General features: G+C 45.3%; 1 long non-coding RNA gene across 1 annotated transcript; it reads right to left on the minus strand.

The window, feature by feature from the left end:
* Positions 1 to 290: 290 nt before the first annotated feature.
* Positions 291 to 10,505, minus strand: LOC131423322 (uncharacterized). Its single transcript, XR_009224719.1, has 2 exons — positions 9,230 to 10,505; positions 291 to 1,798 (listed from the first exon to the last, which is right to left on the minus strand). It is a non-coding gene; the product is annotated as an uncharacterized LOC131423322 (long non-coding RNA).
* Between the last annotated feature and the right edge of the window lie 785 nt (positions 10,506 to 11,290).

Raw genomic sequence — 11,290 nt, forward strand, 5'->3', positions numbered from 1 at the left:
TTACCTCATCAAAAGAAGGGGACTCACTATATGTGATTTTCAGGCCCAAGGGCAAACAAACTGAGTGAATGCAACATTTTCAAAACCCCCCCACCCCAAATCCCTATTCTGTTTTTTATAATTATGTGCTTTGTACTATTACCCATACCCAATTATATTCTCTTCTACTTGTTGGAATTCTTCCATTAAGAAACTCTTCTATTTTAAAATGTATATTGTAGTATTTTATCCGTTTTATACAATATTCACTTTTGTGTGGATATATTCTATTTAACTAAAAAAGATTCACGTATTTTTTATTACTTTTTATTCATTTGTATGTTTCTATGATCTTTTTATACACATTTCACCTGCCTCTTCCAGATCCAGCATATTATCCTCTGATGGGACTATGACAGTTTGCCTCACTCCACTGTACATCCACCCATGGACAGTCAGATTGCCACTTGGTGGCCATCATCAAATATAATAGTCACTTACAGAATTCGGAGAGAATTTGTCTAGGACAGATACCCAAGAATACAACTATACCATGGAAAATGCATAACCCAAAAGTTACTGAGCATTGCCAGATAGTTCTTTAGGATAGCTGCTACATTTATATTTCAACAAGAGTGCAGGGTTATTCTATGCACAGCTTCTCCTCATACTTGGAATGACACCATATTCTAATACTTTTCTGTGGGCAGCTTGCTTCTGAAGAGGGCAGCTCTTGCAGTAATTTCCATTCAGGGTGTTCTGATTTCTCACACTCTCTCACATTCTCTTTTAGACAGTGATTTTACTCTTTGTGCGTGTTTCACCTTGGAAGTTTGTGGGTTTTCCTTTTTCTAAGTGTTCTTCCATCCAAAATACTCACATAAATATCCTTTGTTCTCTTCTATATGTGTTTATTTCATTAACATGGATACAGGGAGACAAGCCAGGATATTTGCCAGTCCTTTCTGGGAACAGGAATAGAGTTGGGCGCCTTAGTCTACCCTGTGGGTAGGGCCTGAGAGTGGTGGTGCTTCATGGGTAGGGAGAGAACGGGGAAAGTAGATCCTGAAACTGAAGACCAAAGAGTTGCTACATAGCTAAATCCAGAAAGGAAGTTTTCCAAGTTAAAGGCTTCAATCTGAACCAGACCCTACTTCCACCCTAATCCCACTTCCACTGTTGCTCAGAATTTGATGCTGACTTTAGGACCATAATTGCACTTGCCTCTTTAGATACCACGCACATGAGCTAAAGTTCTGGACTAGTTTCCCGACCCATGAGAGAGAGAAGAGACCTTCTGTAGGTAGGATGCATAGGTCAGAATCAGCATCTGTCATTCTTCAGTCTAAAGTGGTAGAGGCTGCAGAACTGGTAGATGCCAGAAAGGCCACTCAGAAGGTGCAGGCACCAAGTTCAAGTGTTTTCCCAGGCCAGGTTCACAGGGCTGCCAACTGCTGCATGTCTCGGAGGCTCAGAGCTGTTAAGTAAGTGAGATTTCTGATCCTGCTCGTCACCACCGTCTGCATGAGCAGAATACAGGACACTGGTCAGACAGGACTGCCGGATTCACAGACTTCTTGAGTGCCTTCTCCCCAGTCATGGCTGCTCAGAGGGCCACCAGCCCTCCAAGAGCTCCTTTCACTCCCAGCCTGCATTGGCTTCCTGCTTCCCTCACATGGCTGCTTGCTGGAGCTCCCACCGGTCCAGAAAGGATCTTTCCCGTTGGGTCCTCTGGAGGACCCTCACTGGCGCTCTCCAAGCTACCCATCCACAGCGATATTCCTTTCAAGTCCACAGCGAAATTCTCCAATACACACAACTGTAAAGCAAAACAAACATCATACATTTGGAACCTTCTCTTGGGAACATTGCCGAAACAATCAAATCAATGTTTAATGCAACGATTTGAAGTAGATTTTCTGGATTCTTTTCATGAAATGAATTAAACTGCCATGAGGCCCTTCCTGGAAGCTAAATGCAGAGACGGGGAAGGCACAGGCACAGGCGCAGGTGCAGGTTTGGGCCTTCTTCTCCCACCCCTCTGCCTACTCCTGGTCGTGTGCACCTGCACCTGCGTGCACACCCGTGATGCTGGGTGGACAGTGGCCCTCAGAAAGAAGAATTTGATGGCACCCGTGTTCTACTGGCAGGGTCACATAGTACCTATGTGGCCCTAGCCCTGCTTTTACCTTCATCAGTCCTTTCCTCCATAAGATACCGCAGTCTGGCTGGGCACAAAATCACGAGCCACTCACAGCCTTGTAGATTCAAACAGCAATTCTTTATTCCCGAACTCACACCAGCACTCTACAAACACATTCTGGGCAAATCCACACTTCCACTGGGCTCTACATCCCAAAATACTCTCTGAATCCCGCGAGAACTCAATGGGAACTCAAGGAGCGGGCAGGCGCTTGAAGCAGCAGGATACGCCCTATTCCCAGCAGGGTCTACCTTAAACCTGGAACCACCCTAAACCCAAGGAGCGGGATACTCCCTATTCCCAGCAGGATACACCCTAATCCAGGATCCACCCTGGTCCTTGAGCAGGGTCACCTTACTCAAACATACATGCAATGTCACTGCAAATGACCTGGGTCCAAAGGAGAGTCCTTCCTCTAAGCAACATGGAGTAGGCTGACAAAGAAATTGCGATGCGTCATTCCTACTTGGCAATGGCTCTCAGCAATAAGAGAAAAATCACATCTTATGGTTGTGTTGGTTTAAAGGCAATGCTAAACTTTTATATCATATGAAACATTTTATTTGAACTTGGAGTTTTTGTTTTTTCCCATTTTATTTTTACCCCTCCCCTCTTTGTGCCTTTTGAAAGAAATTATATTTATTTGCGTGTGGCTTCAAAAGTACTGCGAGGCCCCAACTAGACTCTGGTGGATGAGTCGGTTCTGGTTGGTCACCTATTCATTCCAGGCTGAAGCAAGGTGAATTCTAAAGCCTCTCAAATGGGCTCTCCTCCACGCAGCTTTGACACAGTTTCTGCCATGAGGGTGATGAGGCAAGGATTCCATAACTGCCAAGCAGTTAAGTTTGTACTTTCTCTCTCTCTCTTTTTTTTTTTTTTTGCTTTAAACCCTGAGCTTTTGGCTCTTGATTTAAGCTCTTACCCTGAGTCCCTAGGACTCTCCAGTGCAGGCTTGCATCTTGAGCCTCATTCAGCATAAGGAGGAACACATGTGGCAGGAGTTCACATTTGGTGGACCCTTTTATTGGGCAGGCCACAGAAAAAGTCAGGAAGCAAAGTGAAAAAGAAACTTGTCACATACTGTCTGAACAAACACAGAAGTGTTACTGGAACATCCTATCTCCAGCTAAGGGTCTCTGGGGAAAATGGTGAGGATCCCAGAGGCCAAAGGTGGGTGGCTGAGGCAGGTGGGCTTGTGGCCTGGTCCCCAAAGTGCCTGAGTATCTGTCTTGGGGGGGCTGGAGGGTGAACTAGTGCTTCTGGGAACTAGTGCTTCTCACATTCTGAGAAGCTATTGAGGAGCTGTATATTTTCAAAACATTCATGCATATAAAACAAGTGAAACTATGAGATACATACCATTGTTTCACTACCTTGCCATCACTTAATAAGTTGCAACCATATTGTGATATTTTGTTCACCAATTTCATATGTCCTGATTTGGATTCATAATATTTTATTTCTAATGGCTTATTGCCAGCTATTGCCCAATTTAAATGTTTGGATTGTGATCATCTTTAGCTTGTAGGGGTTGCTGTGTGTGTGTATGTGTGTGTGTGTGTGAGAGAGAGAGAGAGCACTAGAGAGACAGAAAGATGTACACTGACCAAAAAGTTAACATTTGGGCTTGAAGTATAGACGTATTCTAAATTTAGGTTGCTTCCTTACATTTCCCTTTAAAATACTACACCCACTGCCATCCTACTTATGTTATCAAAGTGTAGTTTGCTCTACTAAATGGGGATAAATCATTAAAACAAACTAGAATATATTCTAAAGCTTTTCTTTGTAATTTTTAAATAGATTTTATGCATATTGTTCAGTCTCTTTCAAACTGTAAAATTCTGTCTGAGAAAAGGTCTACTTAGTTATAGACAAAGTAAAACAAGTACAATTTTTCCTCAGTGTTTGTAAATGTAGCCTCTGTCACGTGAGTTGTTCCTTGGTAAGTTTTCTTCCCTTCCCTTTGCCAAGAACTCTAAATTCTAAAGAAAGATTGCACCTAACTTACCACTATGTTCACTGCTACGTAGCCTTTCTTTAGATTGACGAACCTAGATCATTTGGTGACCTTCAGATTACATCAGAATATGGAATGCACCTCCTAAATCTTCACTTCTGTGCATCACAAAACATGTAAATTGCTGTGAGATCTAACTTGCAGAAAAGTAATCAGTGTGGCTAAAGAAATATAAGAACTATTCCCAGGAGGTTCATGTTGGTTGGAACGTTCTGAGGAGGGAAAACTCTGAAGCAGACAGATGCCCTGAATGAAGATCACCCCCATCACACCTTCTTCCTGCCCATTGCTCACTACACCTCATTTCTCTCCCTTTACAACCCCATTCATGCACCTGAGTTCCCTGAGGTGGTCTTTCTGGGAATGATGTCCACACCCTAACTTCTCAGGTGCCAACCCTTGAGTAAACCTGATTGTTTCTGAACTCTTGATTTCCAAGTATTTGCTTACCCGGGGTGAGTACATGGATTTGGTTGTGGTAACACATTCACCTTTTAACAATTTGAGTTCACTGGGGACCTGTATCTGCATCCTTCTCATGCCATACACTCACTTCTGAAGGGCCCATCTAGTCCCTTGTCCTGAAATACCAAGCAGAAGAGTAAATCTATCCCCCACAAGAATCTATTTCCCCAACTCAAGCTCTGATACTCCAAAAATGGATTCCTTTTTCTGTACTGAACACCAGCACTGGATGCACTCAGACAACTCAACACTAAGCCTACCCTCCGTGTGGATTCCCTGTGTTGAATAATGATACCCAGAAACGTTAACAGTAACTCAGAAATCTAGGATGAATGTTCCCTCCCTCCCTCTCTCATTCTTTTTTTATTGGCATCCTTTTTCCTATTCTCCCTTTGAACTTCCCACCTCCTTCACCATAATCCTAACTCTAATTCTATCCAGAGACTGAACCCTTCATGCCATATTACTTATCACTAGTTTTTTAAAAAATGAGATATTACAAATTTCAAGACAGGGCATGGAAAGAGAAAGAGAGAGGGGGAGAGAGAGAGAGAGAGAGAGAGAGAGAGAGAGAGAGAGAGAGATTGATTTTCAATGAGTTCACTGCTTAGGGTCAGACTAACAGATATGTCCCACATTCCTGAATATATTTTGAAATTTTCACTTATAACCGCATCTGGCAGTTTACCAGAGCCACCACATCTAGCTTATGTGTGAACTTTCTGGACTATGAACATTGACCAATCCAGAAGCAACAAGTGAACTGTCCCACTAGTCCCCAAATTCCCCCATTTTCCATTGTAATGCCTCTCTTATCTATAGCCAATGTAAGCTAAATTTAAAATGATTTATGCTTTCCTTCCTCACATTTTCATGATAAGAATACTTTTGGCTCTTAGGCCTGGTATATATATTTCCAGCCACACTCTACCCTTGCTGCTGGTAGTTGTGGAACTTACCTTAGGACCTTCCCCTTTTCTGGCTAGCATCTGGCATGGCCCAATGTGGACAGTGATTTCAGGGAACCCTCAGTTTAGAGAGGTTTTTTTTTAATATCACTCTCTATGTAGGCATTCCCCTTTCTAGGGGGAATGATGTTAGCATTCACTGTCCACAGCACATGTTCCTCACTAAGACTCACACCAAAGTTTGGTGAAAGAAGAAATTCTCACTAGGTTCTTAGTGGTTCACATTAATGCTGCAACATTCACGGACTCAAGATGCCTTGTGTAATCTGAACTCAACTAGGCCCAGGTTCATGCTGTCCCTATGCACTGCTGCTTTCCTTTCATAGGAGAGACACACAGTTTTAACCCAGAGATGGGTGAGCTCCTGGAATCAGTAACTGAATACAGCCCTAGATTATTAGAAACAACTGTACCCAAAATAAAAGTAGCACCAAGAAGCAGATACTATGTGGAAGGATCAGGAAGAAATCTTCCATAAGTATATTGGGAGTGCCACTCAGGGAGCTCCTCTTCACTCTGCAGGGATTAGAGAACCAGGGTGCTTAAAATCCCTCCATCTCTTCTAGAGAGCATCTCAAAGCAAAGTCCTTTGAGCTGCAACAAGGATGCAAAACTGACACTAAATGGCCAGGGGAAAGGGTGAATTGTCAATCCAGGAGACCAATGGGAAATGCTCTCTTTTTGGCTGATAGAATAAGGTGACACAGTGGCATTCTCCGAAGGCAGCAGGAAGAATTGTGCACTTTCTATCTCAGTGTTACTGACCCTGGGGAATGTTCTCTTTTACTTGCTGCTCATTGGTCACCATGGTCTTTGTTTTCACCTGAACTACCAGGCCCAGGGGTGATCACTATTACCTCAGTATTGAGCCTCAAATTGATATTTGAAAGAAGGAGGTGGAGATCCTTGCTATGGTTTGAAGGTATCTCTGAAAGCTAATTCATAGGAATCTGAATCCCCCATGCAACAGTATTGGAAGGTGGGGCCTTAAAAACGTGATTAGGCCAGCAGGGCTCTGCCTCCATGAGTGGCTTCAGTGCCCTTTACAAAAGGGCTTTCAGTAGTGGGCCCTTGCACACTTGTTCCTGTGCCTTTCCATCATAAGACAAGGTAGCACAAAGGTCCTTGGCAGTCGCCTGCACCATGTTCTTTTACCTCCCTGACTCCAGAACCCATAGAAAATGTGTTTATTTTCTTAATAAATTGCCTGGTTCCTGAGATTCTATTATAGAGACAGGAACCAAATTAAAACAATTGTTGTAATTAGGAGTTTTCCTAATGAAGAGGATTATGAAAGAAGGTCAGGATATGCCACCCTCAATATATGCCACTTTGGCATAAGAATTACCTTGAACTAAAGGCATTTGAATTTCTGAAATCTCTTTTTATACCTAAAAGTAGGGCTTTACCAAATAACTTCATCATCATTAGTACTCACCCCAGGAACAATTACATCTCCCTCTGATGAGAGAATTTGCCACCACACTCAAACAGACATTCTCTACAAACTATCCTAACTCCCTATTAAGGTGGTTGTAAGTTCTCCAATTTCACCACTCCTTTGGAGTAATTAGTTCTTTCTGTGATGCCTCCATACACACAAAACTTAAAATTCATAAATCTGTTATGCCTTTGGTCCTGTTCAGCTGTTTCCAAATTAATTCACAGTCCCAACGATGGCCATTGAATCTACCAAGGCAGCTGAAAAGCTTTTCTTCATTTTCCTGGAAAGCACGGACATGTATTATTACTATCTAAAACATTACAGCATAGCTTCTGAGCCATGTCCACACTTCCCACAAGGCTCACCTGTGCACACTGCTGTGGTTCCAAACTTCCTTTCTGCATTTTTGTTTCAAATGTTAGAGAACATCTGTTGTGTGTCACCTTCTTTCAGTCAATAGTATCTAACAAGTCTTGTTATTGTGCTGCGTATCTTGGTTTGGTGAAGCTTTCCTTAATGAAATTTTACAAACATATCTGTCTCTGTTTACATTTTGTTTCCTCTTTCCAGTGACAAACGAGGACAGACACTGTGAAAAGCTCCATGGCACATGTTTTTCTGTGCCCTACAATTGGCCCTGGGGAGTTGAACCATGGCCTGGCACCTACATAAAGCTGACATTGCCAGCCTGCCCAGAATGTAGCCAAATTCAGACTGCAAAAGACTTAGGGTCTCCTCTTGAGAAATATGCCCTTCCCATGACCAGTCTCTGGCCATTTTCACTGGCACACACCACACTGGAATTAGACTGAATTTCAAGGCCTGAAGTAGCTCTGATGCACACTCACTCCTTCAGGGGAGTAATTCCTACCAAACTCCTCTTTAGATTCCTAAACTGGAGTTGGTCACCCTTAACACCAGAGGTGCTAATTCCAACATTTCTGCTAAGATGCAAGGCTAAGGTGGAGGGGATATGTTGGGGGTTTAGCTCAGTGCTATAGCACTTGCCCAGCATGCCTCAAGTACCTAGGTTCAATCTGCAGTACTGCACAGTGTGAATGAATGAAGTAGGCAAGGGGTGGGTGAGTGAGTAATAGGACTGATGGGCCTCCAGTTTTGCTTTAAACAAACAGCTCTCTGCCCTGGCCTCTTGGTCCTGAAAAGGTGGCTGTAACTTTTCCTGTGGGGAAAAGGCACTTCCTCCTCCATTCTCCAGACCCACAGCAAAGGAGGCAATGGGAGATGCTTCAAGTACCAGAGAGGGTTTTGGCTAGGGGAGGAAATGGTAGGATAGTGGGGGAAGACTGTAGTAGCCAGCTTGAGAGTAGGTGAGATAAGAGTCCAAAAGGGGTCCCTTTACCTCTCTGGGACACCTGTCCCCTCCTGCAAAAACCCCGGGTTCATTTAGGAAGAGGATGGAATTGATTTGATGGGACCAACCAGAGGAGTGTGGAAGATCTTAAGGGCTGCTGGAGATGCACATTGGTGTAGTCTGCAGTCTCTGTGGGGTATCCCTTCCAGTAGTGCAGAAGCATAACAAGTCGTGGGACAGAGCAATTTTCTTCTATGCAGTAGCGCCTCCATACTTTCTAGCAAAAAGTAATTGAGAGGCATCAGTCTTACTTGAAAAGTGAGTGGAAAGGGAGGATTCAAGTGTTTGAAACTTTGCCACCATTGCAACATCTCAAGATGGAGAAGCCGTCAATGACTCATTTAAAACGTTAATTTGACAGAACCCCAGCTAAGTAATTCCGTAGCCCTAGTTTGAAGGTTTGGGGGCAGAGTTTCCTTTCGCAAAGAAATGGGTTTCTCTGACTCACCTTAAAAGCTCTGAGGTGTCTATAAAAGGAGAGGGGCCCAGACCAAGACCCGAGGGGTGGCATGCAAGGAGGGCCCAGCACTGGTTCCTGCTAGCAGAGCTGCTGGTGTCCCGGATACCTTACTTTTCCCTTAGACCAGCCGGATCCGTTCCCGCCTCAGGGGCTACTCAGCCTGCTCTCACCACGTGCGGCCCTCTGGGTTAGTTGCTGGCGACTTCAGTAATTGGGGGCCCGTACTTGGCCAAGAAAAAGAAAGGTTTTGTTATATCGGAAGCGCGGGTTTGGGGACAGCCAGTGGGAGTGGAAATATCACTAGCCGCATTGACTCACCGACATTGCTGCTACCAGCTGGCGTAGATTTACTTGCTGCACCGCTGAAGGAGCCAGAAGCGATGCCTTTGGCCTCAGCAAAGCCATAAGCTGGGGTTGACTTTTGTAGGCAGGGTCCAGTGACGCCAGCACCTGAAATCGCAGTTCACTAGCGCCGCACCCTAAAGAGAAGGAGCCTGCTTTTTCTCCTTAGCACTGCCTTTAGTTGAGCAGAGAGAACCTTTCTCCGCGTTCTGGACGGTCCCTTTCTCCTTCTCAGGCCAGTTGGTGCAGCCTTTCCCGGTCACCTTTCCCGGTGTTCCCATTTGCTCTCTGACCAGCAGCGCGTCCCTGACAGTTTTCCTGTCACAGCACATATGTGCACCAAGCCTGGGTGGCGGTAAGCCTCCTTTCTTTGAGTCGCCAGATTCTAGGTTAACAGCACCCATGGTTGGCGCCAAAGTGGAAGTTTGTGGCTGGCAGCAGTGGTAGTTGAGGTCCTTTGCGGATTCCCAGCAAGCCATTCTCTCCGCCCACTTTCTCTTGGTCTCGGCTCAGCTAGTTGTTCTGTGCGCGGGTTTTCTCGGTGGCACCGCCGAATACACAGCTCTGATGGGTTCTAACGTGCAGTTTCCGCGGTTGCCCAGAACACAGTTCCTTAGTGGCAGCCAGGCTGGCAGGGCCGCGTCGCCTCTGTTCCGGAGTCCTTCGGCTGTAGCGGCGCCTGAGCTTTTTCTTTCCCAGCGCAGTCTTCCTGGCGCCCTCCTCTCCTTTGCCGCCAAAGAACCTAGTTTTGTTTCAGTGCCCTCCGCGCCTCTGTCGCAGGATCCCTGGCCTCCCTGCGATATGCGTTTATTGGCTTAGCAAGCTTCCATTTGGAGGTGCCTGTGATTTCCATTCCTTGTCTGCCCAAGTACCAGAAGTGTCCTGATTGGAGGCGAAGCTAGAAGCCGAATGGCGACCCGACTTGGGTTTCCTGGTCCTTGGAGTCCCCTTTTGTCCACGGCCAGTTAGGACTTAACACTGGAGCGATCGCTTCGTCGGAGCAAGTCCGGGATTGGCCATTTCTTAGTGTTTATTCCAGCCTCCGATTTTTAGTCGTAAGAACTCGGGTGTAGCAGCAGCGCCTGCCATTTAAGTGCAAGCATGTTCCGGATTCGTGAGAGCAAACTCCATTTCAGCTTTGTGGGTGATGGTTATGTCGGGTACAAACCGTGGGTACTGGAGAATGCCATTTTTCTGAAAGGCCAGTTCAACAATTGCCACTTTAACACTATCCGCATTTTCTTTTACCTAAGAAGTTTTGTTTTGCAATGGAGAGTCCGGCTTTGACTATGTTTGGGGTTTGCACCTCCCAGGGAAATGCGACGTGGCCGCCAAAGCCATTTCTCTGTCGCGCCAGTTCCGTTACCTCCTTATCCAACCACAGCCTGCAGCTGCCTGTGAATTTTCACTCACTTAGAACTCAGGGAACAATGGCTATTGAGACTTGAAGGGGTCACCAATACCGGTGTCTTCTGAATCTTGGAAAATTTAGGTTTAGGCGGAAAAGGTCTCCATTACATCCCAATCCAAGATCACACTCTGCAGTTTCCTTGTAGGGCTCTTTTTTTTGTGTACTTCAAAGAAATTCTTCCTTTGGTTTAGCTCTAGGCCAGCACAGGCTTCATAAATGAAGGTTCTGAGACATGAGAAATCCTCAGGGAGTTTGAATTAAAGAGACAGGCTCTAATTACCTTTAAACCAGCTCCAGTAGGCTTCTCCTAGCTCCAGCCTCCAGCCACCTATTATGGTAGCAAGGTTTACTGAAGAGGCGAGAGAGAGAACCCGCCAGGGAGTGGACTTTTATTGGGGAACAAAAAATTCTGGGGGAAATCCCATCCAATGAATATTAAGGGGGGCAATGTCTCAAGATCAGGTGCTACGATTGGGTCTTCAGGGTAGTGGCCAGACACACCTCCACACGGACAAGCCCTCGGACCTGAGAAGGATGGGGAAAGCTCTGGACACAAAGATGTGTCTAAGCACCTCTCGCCCAGCCAGGGGGGTAACTCAAATCACATGCGAGGATGGCCTCCCACG

Source organism: Marmota monax, unplaced genomic scaffold (assembly GCF_021218885.2).
Source record: "Marmota monax isolate L192 unplaced genomic scaffold, Marmota_monax_Labrador192_F-V1.1 WCK01_AAM20220418_F8-fsc00027, whole genome shotgun sequence".
NCBI classification, from domain to species: domain Eukaryota; kingdom Metazoa; phylum Chordata; class Mammalia; order Rodentia; family Sciuridae; genus Marmota; species Marmota monax.